General features: G+C 40.3%; 1 protein-coding gene and 1 non-coding gene across 2 annotated transcripts in view; one reads left to right on the plus strand and one right to left on the minus strand.

Moving 5' to 3' along the window:
* PPM1L (protein phosphatase, Mg2+/Mn2+ dependent 1L) overlaps nucleotides 1-19,767 on the minus strand; it is a 325,121-nt gene that overhangs the window by 139,108 nt on the left and 166,246 nt on the right. The window lies entirely within an intron of this gene.
* On the plus strand, nucleotides 14,195-14,267 carry TRNAC-GCA (transfer RNA cysteine (anticodon GCA)). The gene has a single exon. It is a non-coding gene; the product is annotated as a tRNA-Cys (tRNA).

The following is a 19,767-nucleotide window of genomic DNA, read 5'->3' on the forward strand; positions in this document are numbered from 1 at the left end:
TTAGGACTTAAAATGTGGTTGTTCAAACAGTTCCTCTATTTATCACTTTATAATTCTCCCTATTTTAAAAATATCCACAGTAGGTATTAAATACCCATGCTATCACACCAGACAACTTCAAAGACAAAACTGGAAATTATTTTGCTTTTCCAACTGTACTTTCAAGACAGCTTCTGGTTAGAAGAGATAACACAGCTGGCTTTGATTCTGGGCTTTTGCTGAGGTTGGGATATTAAAGCAACACAGGTTAGGGTTTTCTAGCTTTACTTTCAGGCATGGGACGTTCCTTGTACACATATCTGGCAAAGGCAAAGATGCAGAAAAAGGCCTCCTGCCCCATCAACCTTCAGAGCTTCTATTTGACGACATCAACCCATTTGCCTTAGGTAGCAAACCTAACAACTTCTGCTTTCTTGATTCATCTGTAAAACAGAAATACTTGCTGTGAGGCATCCTGGGAGGATCAATGACTATTTATAGGGCTATAATGAGCTCCTTGGAATATACTTGAAATAAAACAAGTGCAAGTGACTTGCTTCTTAAAGTTCCTCTATCAATTCAGGCTCTACCCAACCAATATTCAAGTCAGGAGGGCCCAGAAGAATGTTGTCATGGTCCCCATCTATTTGGGTCAGAGTGCAGGCCTGTGACAATAGTATCTGATTTTTTAACTCAGTACCCACAGCCACCATTGCCATCAGTTCAGTTCAGTTCAGTCACTCAGTCGTGTCCGACTCTTTGCGACCCCATGAATCGCAGCACGCCAGGCCTCCCTGTCCATCACCAACTCCCAGAGTTCACTCAGACTCACATCCATCGAGTCGGTGATGCCATCCAGCCATCTCATCCTCTGTCGTCCCCTTTTCCTCCTGCCCTCAATCCCTCCCAGCATCAGAGTCTTTTCCAATGAGTCAACTCTTCGCATGAGGTGGCCAAAGTACTGGAGTTTCAGCTTTAGCATCATTCCTTCTAAAGAACACCCAGAGCTGATCTCCTTCAGAATGGACTGGTTGGATCTTCTTGCAGTCCAAGGGACTCTCAAGTGTCTTCTCCAACACCACAGTTCAAAAGCATCAATTCTTCAGCATAGCACAGTCATAATGAAGACAGAAAAGAAACTTCTCAAACTGAAACAAATATCCCCCTACTTGGTTGAAAGGAGCCACACAGCCAGTACAGCTAGCAGAATGCTTTTGCTCTAAAGGCAACTTAGTATGTATTTCTATGACTGTGGAATTTTCCAGCACTGTGTAGCTATCCTGGGAAGGTCTAAGAAGTCCTTGGCCTCAAAGAGCTTAAATTTTTGGTATGGAGTCAGGCTTATTGAAATGAAAATATAGAGAGCAATCACATGCTGGAAAGAGATATAAAACAGCTCTGGTCCCAGGCGTACCATATTTATTAGCTGTTTCGTCTCAAATTTCCTCACTCCACTCACCTTTGAATAAAGAACCTGGCCTAATGGTCAGTAGACTTTAGTTACCAAATTCTAGAACTCTAATCATCAAAATGCACGGTACAATCATGGTTCAGAAGTCATAAAGTGAGATGCCACTGGGGCCCTCTAGAAATAGATGGAATCACTGAGTTGAGATATGAATTAGCAGAAAAAAGGAATCAGACTAAACTAGGGCAAAGGGGCACTAGTTACAGAGCCAGCCTTCCTGGCTCCTCAGTGTTAGGTCCCTGAAGGATCCTTGTCTCAAGGGCTGTATCTCTTATCCTGTTTCCGACACCTGTACCTCCACTTCTGCCAGCATCAGGGGTCCTAGCTGCTAGATTACTGAATCCAGAGGTTTATGGCCATGAGGTGAGCTTGCCTTATAGCTCCAGTAGGCTTAATTTTCCACCACCATCAACTTTGGCATGAGTATCCCATAAAGGATGCTAGTGCCTTGTAAGAAAGGGATGAGCAGAACTAGAAGGTGGGATTTATGTCCCCTCTGGCTCTACACTTAACTAACTCTTCAACCCTGGACCAGTCATTTAACCTCTCTAGACTTCAATTTACTCCCTCATAATATCTGCTTTCGTTATTAAAATATCACCACTTTCATCTGAGGAAACTACCTGAGAAAATATGCATGACTAAACTTTAATTCCGGAAACATTCAAGTAGTTATTTTTATTCTTATTATTAGTGGCACAGATGAGGGCTTATTAAGGTGATGAATTAGAAGAGTTTGGTATTCTGCTTCCAGTAATAGTAGACTAGTTTACAGCAAAACCATCCGCCAGCATCCTGAGAACACAAGGACTCACTAAAACACTTTATAACTGCTATAAAAGTTGAAGACCACAAATTTTTGTTAATAATGACAAAATTAGAACAATTAGGCCAAACTCAATTGTTGTTTTGATCACCAAATGGGGAGTTTAAGTAAAACTATATTGCATTTCCATCTATATCCTCTACAACATACACAGACTAAATAAATTAAAAACCTCTCAAAACTATAATGATTCCTACTTCCAAAACTCACTGGCAGCATGAACTGGAATGAGAAATTCAAATTTATGCATGCAAATGTGACACTTACAAATAGGGATTTTAGTGAACTGGTAAATCAGATTTGCCGAACAGCGGCTGTTGCAAATGGCCGTGACTGCTTCTTGTTTGATGACAACGTGTGGTTTCCACATTTAGAATTCGAAGACCTGACTTCCATGATTAGAAGTAGCTTGCCGATTTTCAGAATTTTACAAGTTGAGTGTGTTTGTACAGAAGCAGTTTATTCTTAAACGGAATATAAAACAAACAGCAGAGAATAGTCATTTTTCTATTTTTGCTGAGTGAGATAAAAATGAACCTCAGTGGGGTTTTATGTCAATAAACATCTGACAGAGAATAAGAGATCTGAAAGGAAATCTAAATGTGAATTATTTCATATCATCAGACATAAGTCAGAATTTAGCTTGTCACTTTGTAAAAATAGCATGTAACTGACCTATCTTGGTCCCTTGTGGAGAAGTCAGTCCACTATACAACTGCTCTGTGCCTTATAGTACGTCACAAGGTGTTACATATTACATATTGATTGTGGAGGGCATATGCCAGCACCTCTACCCAGCCTTGAAATAGCAAATGTTTTCCAGGAAGCCTACTATACTTAGGACACTATATTTTTCTAACACTTAAGCCCCATGGCTGCTTAAACTATTTTATTCTGTTCTTGAGAGCAATATATAGTAGGTGCTGACTTCCACATGAAGAAGTTGCCCCATTCATTATCAGGACATATTTTGGCTGGTTAGACTTGATTCTCTCTCTCTCCCTAGGATAGAACTTGCCAAAACTAAAGCTGATTTTGTCTCTGGGCTGCATCTTCCTTTCATTCTAGAAGTTTAAGAATATAAAGAGATGGAGAACAGCCAAAAGTTTTTTATGTTCCTCTCAAAAATAATACCAAGCTATTACCCACACTATTGTAACCCTCTGCAAGACTGGATTCTTCAACGTATCCAAAATTTCTAGGCTTCAAGCTGATGTGGCTGGGTTTTCCTCATAACTAAGCACTGTGGGAATACTCAATTGACTGTGCCTAACACAATAATTTTTTTCATAGGGCAGAAATCATGGCTCAATGATAATATCCAATCACATCCTCCTTTGTCATTTAGGAGAGAGGTTAAACCTCAACTAATTTCTTTTCTAACATAAACAGAGGACTTCCCTGGTGGCACAGTGGATAGGAATCTGCCTAACAATTCAAGGAAAACTGGTTCAATCTCCAGTCTGGGAAGATTCCACATACTATGGAGCAACTAAGCCCTTGAGCCACAGCTACCAAGCCCGAGGGCTGCAACTGCTGAAGCCCACGTGCCTAGAGCCTGTGCTCAGCAACAAAAGAAGCCACCACAATGAGAAGACTGCACACCAAAACAGAGCAGCCCCCACTCACTGCAACTAGAAAAAGCCTGCACAAAGACCCAGGGCAGCCAAAAACAAATAAATTTTAAAAATAAACAGAATGAGTGAATGTAACTTCTGAAGAAAGACCTGCAACAAGGCATTTGTAGAAAAATTTTTACGCTCTTTGCTCATTCTCTGGGAAAGGGGCATACAGTTTGTGGTTTAACTTGTCTTAGAGTATCAGATAACAGAGTTGGATAATTTCAACCACTTCCCTTGAGAAGAATAAAAAATCATCTTCTGAAGATGTTAGGAGTCTCAGAACCCAAGAAGATTGTCCTGAGACTTTATCATGCACACAAGGTTCAATCGCACCCATACAAGCTTTGTGGAAAAAGACTATTTTGCCCAGCAGAGAATCATTCTGGGGTCATATCAAAAAAGGGTAAGCTCTCTTACACTGTCTGAATTTCCAACTCAGCTTCAATATTCATTTAAAATTGAGGGTGACTGAGGGGAAACTGGCATTTCCTTATGACTAACTACTTTTTTTTTTTTAATGAAGTTTAGCTAACTACTTTTCTATTTAATATTCTAGCACCCAGTCCAATATTCTTTGATATGACATGGTTTGAGAACAGTGGTGAGAGAAGAAAGCTATTTCACGTGTTGTCATGAGTTAAATCCACTTAATAAACCAGCTGCGTGTACTATGCAATGACCTACAACTTGCTAAAATAAGGCCACATTTTCTAAGTCATCTTGACTAACTCCTAAAGCCCTTTCTTAAGAATCAGGAAATAAAGCATATGGTTCTCATGAAGCTCTTTCAGAATGATAAAACATTCATTCAAAAAAAAAATATCTTAAAGTGGAAATAAGGCAGGAATCAGTCTAACTAGGTTCTGACTCATTCCAATTTCCTGACGGACTTCAAGGCAAGATGCCGAAACTCCTTATGATCAAGTTTTATTATGATATTTAAAGCGAGATCTTAAAAGGCAGATGACTTCATTTTAAAATAAAGCTCATCAGTGAATAGGGAATATATCGATTGCTTTTAGAAATGGACTTTTTTCTTTGTTCCTTGAGGTTATTCTTGATGTAACCAGACAGAAATTGTAGTCACTTTGCCAGTAAAAATCTCTAAGTTAATTTTATAGCAACTGCAAATTGGACAGGCATTAGTTTCACTCCAGAGAAGGGGTAAATTAGTACCTTTGGATGTTTATTCATTGGCAATTTACTGGTAAAACAGGCCTGATATACAAATAACCTGTCCTTATATTACCTGAATTTCACTTCTAGGATATGGTCAACCTCACTTTATCACATGCTTTATGAGGAGAGAATTCATGACTGTCTTCTTTTTGCCTAGCACAGAGCCTGACACATATGCCAACTGTATAAGAACTTTTATTTTTTAAGAATCATCTAAGTTTGCTTATCTGCACATACCAAAAATGCATAAATTCTTTTTCAGTTTTTACTGCTATGAGAATGATTTTAAGGTATATACAAGATATCCAAATTCAATCTATATCATTTAAGTATCTTTTAGAGTTGTATGGTCCTAAGAATATGAAAGACTATAAGATCCCATCAAGTTCTTTAGATATAGATGGAAGGGTCAATTACATAATAGGAACCAGAAGGATGCAAGTGATGAACCTGGTGGCTGACAGACATTTGGATCGTGTATGTCAGTTTCTAGTGTATGAAGACAGTCTGGGGAATGAGCAAAGTACCTTTATAATATCAGCATTCTGAGACAAAGATTCCCTCACCACCACCCTCTGATTTATAAAAGAGATTGTCCAAAACACGCATTCTCAGGCCTTTAAAAATTGTGTGTGAGTGTGTGAGAGAGAGGGAGAATGGCACACCAGTCTCTTTTTAAGATTATATAACACACTTGCAAGGCATACAAGACCTTAAATTCTTAAGTTGCAGAGCATGCATGATAAGCCTTGCAAAAAACTTGGTGGGGGGTGGAATGTGAGTGACTGAGGATTTAATGTGGCAGGATATGAAAACTAAATGCATAAATGCAACTGCTGGGTTTCAGCTGTCTCAACAAAATATGCAGTTCATCCTTGGGGGATGGGAGACCATGATACTGCATTCCTAAAAACTAAAACCATCTTATGCATAAGAAAGTAAAGAGGCTTTTGTGGTCCTAGAGTTTTATCCATTTAGAGCTTCCAGATGGGTCATAAACCTCATTGTCAAAGACAAGGCGAAGTAAAGTCCTTCCCGAGTGGAGGTAGCAGGAGCCTGCGGAGGGTGGGAGGCAGGCTGGGGATGCAGTGGATCCCTCAGGTCAGTCTGGAAGGCCTGGCCCTTATTTCCATAAAGCCCTCGGAGGTGGCAAACCTCTGAACAGAGTGACCACAATGAGTGTTCTGGCTCTGGGGCATACTGCCTTTGGCTGGCACCACAGAGCCTGTCTGCAGGGACACAGACCATGGGTGGGCACTTCAGAGAGCCCCTCACATACAGTGATAGACCCGGGCAGTGGAGTGCTACTCCAGCCTTGGCAAAGTAAACAGAAGAAGCCTTTGGTGACCATGATGACAGCTCAGGGCCAGACTTCTCCTTGTGTTCCCAGGACCACTTAAACCCTGGGAGACCAAGACAAGACAGTGCACAGGTGGGGGGGGGTGGCGGGAGGGTGGTGGGAGCACTGGAGGAGAACCTCAGCAACAACTGACATCAGATTCCTCACCAACCCTGACAAGAAGGGCTCAAACACCAATTTAACTCGAGCGATAAAAATAAAGACAAGTAATGTTTTCTTGAGCCCAAGTTTCATAGAGCAGTTCATACCAGCTACTCGCTTATCAACGTTCTAATACAAAACAGGACAAAGTCTATAAGTGACATTCGGATGCAGCTACTTCCAACGGGAGAAAAAAATTTTCTTCAGTCTGAAAGCAAACTATTAGACTTTTAGCTTTTGTATAACAGGCACCTCTCCCTTTCTAACAGCCTTCTCTGTGCTTGAGCTGATGAAGGTACCTACCATAAGCAGCATGAGAACACGGCCCAGGTATACCTATTAGAGCCATTGGCTATTTTTTTATCTTTAAGACAGCACTGTGAAAATGGTCACAAGTAAATACCCTATTTTGGAAGAAAGCCCAGTTCTTAAGTGGCCTCAATTATGACCTCAGATAAATGAAAAAGCAGAACACAGTTGTCACAGGCCAAAGGGGGAGAAAAAGAGAAAGAAAAAAGGCCCTCAGAAAAGGCTTCTTGGTCAGTCCTCCTGCTGAATCAAAAGGTGCACAGAGCTGGCCCTAAAAATATCCAGTCTAACCAGACTCTTCCTGTCTTTAGTGGGTTTCACCAATTTTATTCTAAAGCTAAATAGTACTGGTGGTTATGATTCTCATGCATATAAAAAAAAAGGGAATATTTCAAAGCCATTATCCTAGTCTGAGATTTCACAATTTTTTTCACTAACTACCCAGGGTTTAATAACCCTTTGCTCTAATCTCTGTTTGATTCCTGGCACTAAACTTTAAACTCAACTTCCCTTCATTTGTATGTATCACTGTGCTTCTAGGTCTAATGACTTGAACATGGCATTTTGAAATTTAAGGCTATCACCTAATGTTATCCATGTCCTCTAATTTCTGATTATTAGCAAACCTGTTAGTAATGAGTTTTGTCTCTTTGTTGGACTAAAATTATTCCAAATGATAGTATTTTATTACTGACTAGATGTATAGCACATTTCTTATTGTTCTCTCTCAGTCAAGTCAATGGTGAACTATTCAAGGTTCTCAAAGTATCATTTTCCAAAATTATTTAATTATAGGAAAATAATCTATCCAATTGTGTGATGTGATATGGGCATTTTTAATACCAAACAGAAACCATTAAGGACAGATACATTTAATCTATAATTTTTCTATTATGCTAGAATATTTACACATGGTACAACTTTTTAGATTCAGTTTGTCTTTCACATCTGAAAGACATCCCTGTTTCTACTCTGAACCTCATCTGCTGAGATTCTGTGTAACAGATATTTCCAAACAGCTGAGAACACACATTTTCAAAAGGTTTGGGCAGGCTGCTTTTCCAAAGTACTGTACAGACAAATCTTGGCTCAGTTCAGTTCAGTTCAGTCACTCAGTCGTGTCCGATTCTTTGCAACCCCATGAACTGCAGCACACCAGGCCTCCCTATCCATCACCAACTCCTGGAGTTCACTCAAACTCATGTCCATCGAGCCGGTGATGCCATCCAGCCATCTTATCCTCTGTCATCCCCTTCTCCTCCTGCCCCCAATCCCTCCCAGCATCAAAGTCTTTTCCAATGAATCAACTCTTCACATGAGGTGGCCAAAGTATTAGGGAGTTTCAGCTTTAGCATCAGTCCTTCCAAAGAACACCCAGGACTGATCTCCTTTAGAATGGACCCCAGAAGTTATTCTGGATTCATTCATATCTGTTCAGCCATTCATTTATTCAAGAACTATTTGTTAAGCATCTATTCTGTGCCAGTACTACTGCGCTAGGCATATATATCAGTGAATAGCTTCCAGTCTGGTGCAAAAGCTGAGCAAGTAAACGGGCAATTACCATATGGTGCTCTGAATGTCACGAAGATACATACAAGCAAAGGGTAATCAAAGAAGGGGCAGTTAAATCAATTTTCCTAAGGAAAATACCCTTTAGCAGGTCAGTCCTGGATAAGAAGGAGCTAGTGTGCACAGTGTGTGTGTGCAGGAGATGGGAGCGGGGGGCACAGAAGAATCAGGACAGGAAACAGGAGAAAGTTTTCCTGATGGGCAAAGCCTTAAATCTTGATGTATAACAATGTTTACTTAATGATTTTGGTATGAAACCTACCTAGAATTTTATTACAAAGAACACAGGATGATTGCTTAATATTTTCTTTATGACTCAGGACCATCACGTCACTGGTATGACTTATATCACAGGGATGTCCTTGGGGTCCAATGGGATTTGCTACATCTTACTATATGACCCCAAACTGGTTTTGAAAATCATGTCCTTTTTTTAATATGGTGGTCTCTTCCTCTGATCTGCTGTCAGTGTTTCTGCATATAGGAGTCCCTCACCACCTCACCTTCCTTTTTGCTTTTAATAGCTGTGGACCTGGAAACCAGATAACCAGACTTATGAAAGTCATATTTAATAGAAAACATAAGCTCTGAGTGAAGCTAGAGAAATTCTGCTAGGCCTAAAGTCTGTGAGATAGGAGGAAAAGGTATCTATTTTAGTCATCCAGGAATCACATCACTTACTGTCCATTGATTAGATATATTCAAAGTAAACAAGGCCAGAAATATAAATTCCAGAAAGGTCAACAATTCCTAAAAGAAGAAACACTTTCACTGATCTGTCATTTTGTAGTTTACATAACAATGTAAGTTTAGATGAAGCCAGCTAGAACAGCCTATACCTAGATTGGGAGATTTCTTTAATACCTTTCAGCAACAGGGGATCGTAATACCAAATATGTCACACTAATGCATTTGCAGAATGCCTATTCCATCTCACCGAACCAAATACTGTCCCTGTGAGCCACTATGTCAACAAGAGCAGATGACGATAAGTGGCAGGAGGGACAGAAATGAATGGCATTAGAAGCATTCAAGAATCCTAATTCCTTCTCTTGCCCTCAGCATCTGTTCTCTAAGTACTCTTGGGAATTACGTCTGTGTTCTCCACCATGAAGTTAAGCTTTAGGGCAATGTACAGAGACAGCTCAAGGAATAGCTGATGAGCAAGTGGGTCACAAAGACTTGGACACAACTGAAGCAATTCAGCACAAGTGTTCCTATAGCTTAAAATTTAAAGTCACTGACAGGAAGAGGCATGGCACTATATGTTCCTAAGTCACTTTTTAAAAATTGGTAGCAGGCAAGTTCTCTTTTCCTTCCTATTAGAAAGTGAACAGTTGGAGGGCATCACTGACAAAATGGACGTGAGTTTGAGTGGACTCTGGGAGTTGGTAATGGACAGGGAGGCCTGGTGTGCTGCAGTCCATGGGGTCGCAAAGAGTTGGACACAACTGAGCAACTGAACTGAACTGAACTGAGAAAGTGAAAATCATTCAGTTGTGTCTGACTCTTGCAACCCCACAGACTGTAGCCCACCAGGCTCCTCTGTCCATGGAATTCTCCAGGCAAGAATACTGGAGTGGGTAGCCATTTCCTTCTCCAGGGGATCTTCCCAACCCAGGGATCAAACCCAGGCCTCCTGCATTGCAAGCAGATTCTTTACCATCTGAGCCACCAGGGAAGCCCTCCCTCCAACTTGGAGGGCCTGATTCCTCCAAGAAGCTCCATGAATTTAATCATGCACATAACCAGCCCAAATGCCTTCCTGACACCTAGAAATGGAACAGGAGGCATATGGAGCAAAAAGCAGTATCTGAAGTTGGAAGCATATGTTTCTCAAAGGTGTTGCCAGGAAAAAAATGGAATGTGAAATTAGAACTCAACTGGCAGCTGTCTAAAAATATATATACTTTTTTAAAAAAGGTGGATTTCAGAGTATACTGAAAAGCAACATGAAGACAGGCCTCTTGTTTGAAATTTGATATCATGAAATCGAAAATGACAAAAAGTATTTTTAATCTACATTTTTCTATTATACTCAAATGAGCTACATCAGAGCAAATGTATTACATTTTAGCAACCAGACCAATATTTTTATTTTAATTATGTATTGAAACCACTACTGTGGCAAGATTTTCAGTAATTTCTTGTAGTCAAAAAGTACCCTGAATATTCATGATATCTAATAAAGAAGTTATATCCAGAATATATAAAGAATCATTACAACTCAATAAGAAAGTAAACACTATTAAAAAAAATGACCAAAGACATGTCACTTCACAAAAGTAGATATATACAAATAGACAACAAGCACATCATTAGTCACCAGGAAAACACAAATTAAAACCACAATAAAATACCACTACACACCTAATATATTGGGTAAAATTTTGAAAGGATGCCCATGCCAAGTGTTCGCAAAGATGCAGGGAAACTTGAACTCTCACTCACTACTGCAACAAAAAATGATACAACCCCCTGGAAACCAGTCTGTCAGTTTCCTAGAAAGGTAGACATATACTTAGTATACACAAGCAATTCCACTCTTAGGTTCATCCAAGAAAAATCAAAACATATTTCTAATCAAAAATTGTACATGGAAGCAACCTAAGTGTCCATTAACAGACGAATGGATAAAGAAGCTGTGATATATATATATATATATATATATATATATATATATATATACACACACACACACACACACTCACACACACATATACATACACAGAGATACATATACATATACATGGACTATTAGCCATAAAAAATGAAATAATGCCATTTGCAGCGATATGGATGGACTTAGACATCATCATACTAAGCGAAGTAAGTTAGAGAAAGACAAATATTATATGATATTACTTATATGTGAAATCTAAAAAATAGACAAATGAACTTATTTATAAAACAGAAACAGACTCACAGACATAGAAAACAAATTGTGGCTACCAAAGAGGATGGGGAGACATGGATAAATTGAGAGTATAGAATTAACATAGATATACTGCCATATACAAAATAGACAGCAAGCATTCACTGTATAGTATAGGGAGTTATATTCAGTATCTTATAATAAATGATACTGGAAAAAAATTGGGAAAAATAATATATATATATGTATAACATACTTTCCTGTACACCTGTTACCAATACAATATTGTAAATCAACTATATCTCAATAAAAAAATTGTACATGAATGTTCACAGTAGCTTTATTAACAGTAGTCAAACATTGGAAACAACCCAAATATCCATGAGGAGCTGAATGGATACATACTTAGAAATGAAAAGGAAAGAATTGCTAATATACAGATCGACATGACTGAATCTCAGAAACATGCTGAGCAAAAACAAGCCAGACAAAAAGAGTACACATAGTACGACTCCTTTCAGATGAAATCCTAGAAAAGACCGATCTAATCTACAGTGAAAGTATATCAGCAGTTGCCTGGGGCCAAGAGTCAAGGTAAGAAATAACTGAAAAGGGACACAAGAGAATTTTCTGGAGTGATGAAATATTCTGTATTTTGATTGTGGTGATTACACAACTATATCAATTTACCAAAACCCACTGAAATATACTTAAAATGGGTTTGCTTTATTGTAGATGTATTATACCTCAAAAAAGGTGATTTTAAAATGTTTCATGTTAAAACTAAAAATATTACTGAACTCATATTTTCTTCAACTTCTGACAGTATGGTTCTCTGTCTACCTCTAGATAGCCTAGGTTCCCTACACTTGTCTGAAAAATTTACACATTTTGCAGCCTAATTTCACTTTTTGTACATTACCACCCTCAAAACTCATGAATCCAACTCTACTAGCTGGGGCCAACAATTCCATACTCTTATTTCAACCTCTGCTCTTTCTCCTTTTAAACATAGCCCCCAAGATAACTCAAATATTTTGAAAAATTCATAAGTCATTTGCATGGAACACAGATATGTTATCCACAGAACATCTTAGCTACAGGGCATCCCACTAAACATCTCATCTGTCCCCTGAAAACCTACTTCATACTCAAGTTACCCCATCACAAAATGTAATGCTGTCAAATACACATCTCAAAATCATTATCAAATCCAACGTTTACAAGGAAACTCAGGGTTATTTCACTATTTGGGATATCCCAAATATCCCTCCCTCTCTGCTGGAGGGTCTCTGACTACATTATAAAATCATTTGGGAAGGAATCATCTATTATCTCCCATTTACCCAGGTGGCACACACTAGTGGTAAAGAATCCACCTGCAGTGCATGAGACGCAGGTTTGATCCCACTCCAGTATTCTTGCTGGAAAATCCCATGGACAGACTAGCCTAGTGGACTAAAGAGCTGACCACAATTGAGCATAAACACACACACACACAGACACACATTTTATGACTCACAGCACCCACAACAGCCCTCTGAACTTCGTAAATACTTAATAACCGTTCGTCACATCAATTATTACATCGACCTATCAAACAACCTGCTGTAATTAACACTTCAACAATTTCTGTCAGACACACTTCAATTTGAGCAAATAACTCCAGCATGGACAGTCACATTCTTATAGAAGGTCATAGGAGATTCAGAAAAGTGAACTGGTAGAATTGGGGAAATTCCAGGCCTTAGTAGAGGAACGGGAATGCCTTCAGAATCCCTCCAACAACTGCCTCTCGGTATCTTTTCCCTATTTTTAAGAGTTTGCTCTCCCAGTACAGAATCCTGTCAACAGAAGGCAGCTCCATGGTGTTACAGAGTGCACCGATGCTAAATTTAAGGCTTTACTTTCAGTGTTTCAGTCTCTTCCTCTGTGATTAATGGGTAGGGTTAAAAGTTAAGGGGAAGCTCTTTGAAAACACAAAACCAGCAATTATAAAGGATTATTTTCTAACAAGTAAGAGGTGAAGAGCCATGGATTTGCTCAGAGAAGGCAAATAGACCCCAGCTTGCATAATAATTTGCCTGACTGAAGCACTGTTTTAGGAAAAGCTGAGAGTGAGGTTTGTCCCAGGATTTATTTAGGCTTTGTCCTTTAGGCTTGAAGAATAAATACACCAGGTGATCTCTAAATTCCATTCAATTTTCAGGGCGTGTGGTTCTATTTAAATCCCAACTATCCCTTCTCACTACTGATTTAACATAGATTAATCTCATAAACTGAGAAGTCTTTACCACCAGATTCTCTGCTTTCCTTCCTGAATGTAGAGATACAAATAATCTGTAGGGGTTCAAGACTCTCCCTCCACCATCAAGAGCAGGAGAATTGGTATCGATATGAGACCAAAGCCAAATAGCTCCCATGTTTGAAAGTAGGACAGATCAAAGTTCTCGGTCTACTCTGCATGCCCCTTTTGTATTCCTCTACCAGTTTATGGGGCTTCCCAGGTGGCTCAGTGGTAAAGAATCCACCTGCCACTGCAGAAGTCCATGGACTTCTCCAAGCCAGAATATTGGAGTGGGTAGCTGTTCCCTTCTCCAGGGGATCTTCCCAACCCAGGAATCAAACCCAGGTCTCCTACACTGCAGGCAGATTCTTTACCAGCTGAGCCACCAGGGAAGCCCTTTGAAACTGGGCCTGTCCAAGGGACCCTCCTCCTTACCCCCAAAATCAGTGCATATATTAGATTTGGACCTTAAACTGTGGTGATAGATTCTAATTGCATACATCTATAAAGCTGACACTACTGATGCAACATTTTATGTTCTTGAGTTTTGTAAGGTCTTAGACTTTTTCTGGGGCTTTCCTGGTGGCTCAGAGGTTAAAGCATCTGCCTGCAAAGCAGGAGACCCAGGTTCGATCCCTGGGTTAGGAAGATCCCCTGGAGAAGGAAATGGCAACCCACTCTAGTATTCTTGCCTGGAGAATACTAGAGTTGTGTCCGACTGAGCGAATTCACTTACTTACTTAATGCAGAAGACTCGGGTTCAATCCCTAGGTCAGGAATATCTCCTGGAAAAGGAACTGGCAGCCCACTAAAGTATTCTTGGCCTGGGAAATCCCATGGACAGAGGAGCCTGGTGGCCTATAGTCCATGGGTTGAAAAGAGTCAGACACGACTGAGAACACATCACAGTCTATAGACCTTACTAATCCTCCTTGGAAATGCCTTCTCCCATGTATAATAAGGCTGCTCCTGGCTTGGGAGGACCCTTGCCTCTCCTGTGTTATGATTACTGTTTCCAAACATAAGGCGTGCTTTTTAAAAAGGAAAGTAGTGGTATATAGATTACATATATAGTCACAACCTCTGTCCAGAGACTTTCTCCCCCATTTTCATGGGTATTTACAAAGTAGCATTCAGGGAAACTGAGAAACAACTATCCAACAAAAAGTATTTCTTTGTATAAATATCTCATCCATTTTTACTGGTCCAAATGTAATAAGGATCCATATTTCTTCTTTATAAGTCATTTTAATGTCAAATATCCAAAGTAAAAGCAACTCTTAGGTTATAACTTTCATCATAAATAGAACCTAATAAAAACATGATCTAATACTTTAAAAAGCAGTTCTTGAGTTGGCTTTAACAATTAAACGGCCATTCAAGTTTAAAGACTAATAAAAACTGACAACTTTTTAAGGGTAAACACATTCAAATAGGTTTATATTTCAAACAAGAACAAATAAAAAAAATAAAAAGATTTTCCTTCTTTGCTGAATATTCTCCATCTATCCCTCCAAATCATTCTCCACCATCTATGGTGCTCTATCCTGAGCTGCTGATCGGTACAGCCAGCAACAACTGGACTCTCTTGCCTTCTAGCTTCTCAGTGGGTTTGACTAATGGAGAGTAGGAGATTTGACTAAGGGGACTGGAATACAAAAGTAGGAAGTCAAGAAACACCTGGAGTAACAGGCAAATTTGGCCTTGGAATACAGAATGAAGCAGGGAAAAAGAGTTTTGCAAAGAGAACGCACTGGTCATAGCAAACACCCTCTTCCAACAACACAAGAGAACACGCTACACATGGATATCACCAGATGGTTGACACAGAAATCAGGTTGATTATATTCTTTGCAGCCAAAGATGGAGAAGCTCTATACAGTCCACAAAAACAAGACCGGGAGCTGACTGTGGCTCAGATCATGAACTCCTTATTGCCAAATTCAGACTGAAATTGAAGAAAGTAGGGAAAACCACTAGACCATTCAGGTATGACCTAAATCAAATTCCTTATGACTATACAGTAGAAGTGAGAAATAGATTTAAGGGATTAGATCTGATAGATAGAGTGCCTGATGAACTATGGACGGAGATTCGTGACATTGTACAGGAGACAGGAATCAAGACCATCCCCAAGAAAAAGAAATGCAAAAAAACAAAATGGCTGTCTGAGGAGGCCTTACAAATAGCTGTGAAAAAAAAAAGAAGGGAAGGGAAAAGCAAAGGGGAAAAGGAAAGATATACCCATTTGAATGCAGAGTTCCAAAGAATAACAAGGAGAGATAAGAAAGCCTTCCTAAGCGATCAATGCAAAGAAATAGAGGAAAACAACAGAATGGGAAAGACTATAGAGATCTCTTCAAGAAAATTAGAGATACCAAGGGAACATTTCATGCAAAGATGAGCTCAATAAAGGACAGAAATGGTAGGGACCTAACAGAAGTAGAAGATATTAAGAAGAGGTGGCAAGAATACACAGAAGAACTATACCAAAAAGATCTTCAAGACCCAGAGAATCATGATGGTGTGATCACTCACCTAGAGCCAGACATCCTGGAATGTGAAGTCAAGTGGGCCTTAGGAAGCATCACTACGAACAAAGCTAGTGGAGGTGATGGAATTCCAGTTGAGCTCTTTTAAATCCTGAAAGATGATGCTGTGAAAGTGCTGCACTCAATATGCCAGCAAATTGGGAAAACTCAGCAGTGGCCACAGGACTGGAAAAGGTCAGTTTTTATTCCAATCCCAAAGAAAGGCAATGCCAAGGAATGCTCAAACTACCACACAATTGCACTCATCTCACATGCTAGTCAAGTAATGCTCAAAATTCTCCAAGCCAGGCTTCAGCAATACGTGTACTGTGAACTTCCAGATGTTCCAGCTGGTTTTAGAAAAGGTAGAGGAACCAGAGATCAAATTACCAACATCCGCTGGATCATCGAAAAAGCAAGAGAGTTCCAGAAAAACATATATTTATGTTTTATTGACTATGCCAAAGCCTTTGACTGTGTGGATCCCAATAAACTGTGGAAAATTCTGAAAGAGATGGGAATACCAGACCACCTGACCTGCCTCCTGAGAAATTTGTATGCAGGTCAGGAAGCAACAGTTAGAACTGGAAATGGAACAACAGACTGGTTCCAAATTGGGAAAGGAGTATGTCAAGGCTGTATATTGTCACCCTACTCATTTAATTTATATGCAGAGTACATCATGAGAAATGCTGGGCTGGAAGAAGCACAAGCTGGAATCAAGATTGCCCGGAGAAATATCAATAACCTCAGATATGCAGATGACACAACCCTTATGGCAGAAAGTGAAGAGGAACTCAAAAGCCTCTTGATGAAAGTGAAAGAGGAGAGTGAAAAAGTTGGCTTAAAGCTCAACATTCAGAAAACTAAGATCATGGCATCCTGTCCCATCACTTCATGGGAAATAGATGGGGAAACAGTGGAAACAGTGGCAGACTTTATTTTTCTGGGCTCCAAAATCACTGCAGATGGTGACTGCAGCCATGAAATTAAAAGACGCTTACTCCTTGGAAGGAAAGTTATGACCAACCTAGACAGCATATTGAAAAGCAGAGACATTACTTTGCCAACAAAGGTCCGTCTAGTCAAGGCTATGGTTTTTCCAGTGGTCATGTATGGATGTGAGAGTTGGACTGTGAACAAAGCTGAGCACCGAAGAATTGATGCTTTTGAACTGTGGTGTTGGAGAAGATTGTTGAGGTTCCCTTGGACTGCGAGGAGATCCAACCAATCCATCCTAAAGGAGATGAGTCCTGGGTGTTCTTTCGAAGGACTGATGTTAAAGCTGAAACTCCAATACTTTGGCTATCTGATGCAAAGAGCTGACTCACTGGAAAAGACCCTGATGCTGGGAAAGACTGAGGGCAGGAGGAGAAGGGGACGACAGAGGATGAGATGGTTGGAGGGCATCACCAACTCAATGGACATGGGTTTGGGTGGACTCCGGGAGTTGGTGACAGACAGGGAGGCCTGGCATGCTGCGGTTCATGTGGTTGCAAAGAGTCGGACATGACTGAGCAAATGAACTGAACTGAACTCAGGAGGCTAAGAGGACAGTTAGGTTGAGACATTTATCTCCTTGGATTCCTCCCTGTCAGACCACAGACTGGCAGTGGCTACATTCCTGTTCCTGTTGAACAGTCAGCCTCTCACATCTCCAGCTCTTGCTGGTTTCCAATAACAGGATACCTGTTCCCCTTAAGGCTGACGAGTAGCATCAGCTTCCCACTGTCGCTAGCTCAGGACTCCTTCACCATCCCTTTTTGATTTCTCTTGTCTCTGTCACACTGTTATAAATGGGCTTCCCTGGTAGCTCAGCTGGTAAAGAATCCGCCTACAATGTGGGAGACCTGGGTGTGCTCCCTGGGTTGGGAAGATCCCCTAGAGAAGGGAATGGCTACCCACTCCAGTATTCTGGCCTGGAGAATTCCATGGACTGTATAGTCCATTGGGTTTCAAAGAGCTGGACACGACTGAGCACCTTTCACTTTCACTTTTTCATTAAACATAGTGACAATACTTGGAACGGAATTGGCAAGATGTGAGGAAAATGATTGAATCTCAGCAATAAATATAATAAAATATAATACACACATGTGTGAGTGCTCACTCAGTCATGTCCAAGTCTTTGGACTGTAGCCTGCCAGGCTCCTCTGTGCATGGGATTTCCCAGGTAAGAACACTGAAGTGGGTTGCCATTTCCTTCTCCAGGGGATCTTCCCAATCCAGGGATCAAACCCAGGTTTCCTGCACTGCAGGCAGATTCTTTATCACTGAGCCACCTGGGAAGCCCCAGTACACACATAACTAAGAGCAAAAATATTACATTGCCAATTCAGAAAAATGAAGAAGCACAGAACAAATAAAAAATATAAACTTGAGAGAAAAAGAAGAAAGCATGCAGATACTTTATATGATAACCTCCTAAATATTATTGCTTAATTATTCTTAGTTTTTGATGTGAAAGGTCAATATTCCAGATTTATCAATGAACCAGTGTCAACTGTAAGAACATAATGATCCCAGGTGAACAGGATTCAGTGTGGAGTGTAACGAGATTGAGAACTACCAATGGACAGAACATGCTCTATAGAGCTGGAGTGGTAGGGCCACAACAAGAATACTTATCCAGAAAGACATTGTTGTATATTAGAACTGGGAGAGAAAATGCAAAAGAAATTCAGTAGAGGTTAGGTTAACCTTATACGAAGTTAGGTTACCAAATCACATAGTTAAAATTACCCTTAAGATCCTTAGAAAGGGTCAGAGAAACACAATAGCATCTCTGTTGGGACCAAGTCAGCCAGCCTTTCCTCCAGCACTGGAACAGACCTTCATTTTTCTGCTGTGAACCAGATGAAAAAGTTGGAGCACGTTGTGCAGAATCACATATCTTTCAACACCAAAATCACACCCAGCATGGCAAGAAGCTCACAATCTAAGAGACACCAAGCCAGCAAGATGACTTAGGAACAGCAGGTGCACGTCTCACGCGACAGGTGCCCTCCAGGAACAGCACAAGGGAAACGCTCACACCACGAACGATGCTGCCTGTCTGTCTCCCTCTCCCATCTCTATTTCAGTCTCTCTCTGTCCCCCATCCCCACCCCGTTCCCTCCGTTTCTTTCTTTCCCTTTCTCCCCCTCTCTCTCCACTCCCAAAATATAATGTGCATACAACAATAAGCTACTGCAGTTGAACATGGTGGGAAAGATCTAATTATAATGACAGCTGATAGCAATGTAGCACGGAAACTTTTAAAAGATAAGGTCAGTAAGAATTTGGCCCAATGATCTGAGCTCAGCTTCCCAATGCAATAGACTGTATTCTTACCCTTATCATCTTTCCCTCTTCTACACTAGAAATCTACTAAATATTTCCCTGAAACAGAGGGGAGACACATCATGGGTGAGGGGGGCGGGGGGCGTGTATGGAAACACTATGGCTCTAAAAGTCAAGAGACCTAGGCTCTAGGATGGCTGCACCCTACTAGTTTGTGAACACGAACATGTCCCAAGACTTTTCTAGGCCTCAGCTTTTCCTTTTTAGAAATATAAGCATATTATCCTAGACAATGATCTCTCTACGGTAATTTTCAGCTCTGCATTATGCCTTTCT

This window comes from Capricornis sumatraensis, chromosome 1, assembly GCF_032405125.1.
Source record: "Capricornis sumatraensis isolate serow.1 chromosome 1, serow.2, whole genome shotgun sequence".
Classification (NCBI taxonomy): Eukaryota; Metazoa; Chordata; class Mammalia; order Artiodactyla; family Bovidae; genus Capricornis; species Capricornis sumatraensis.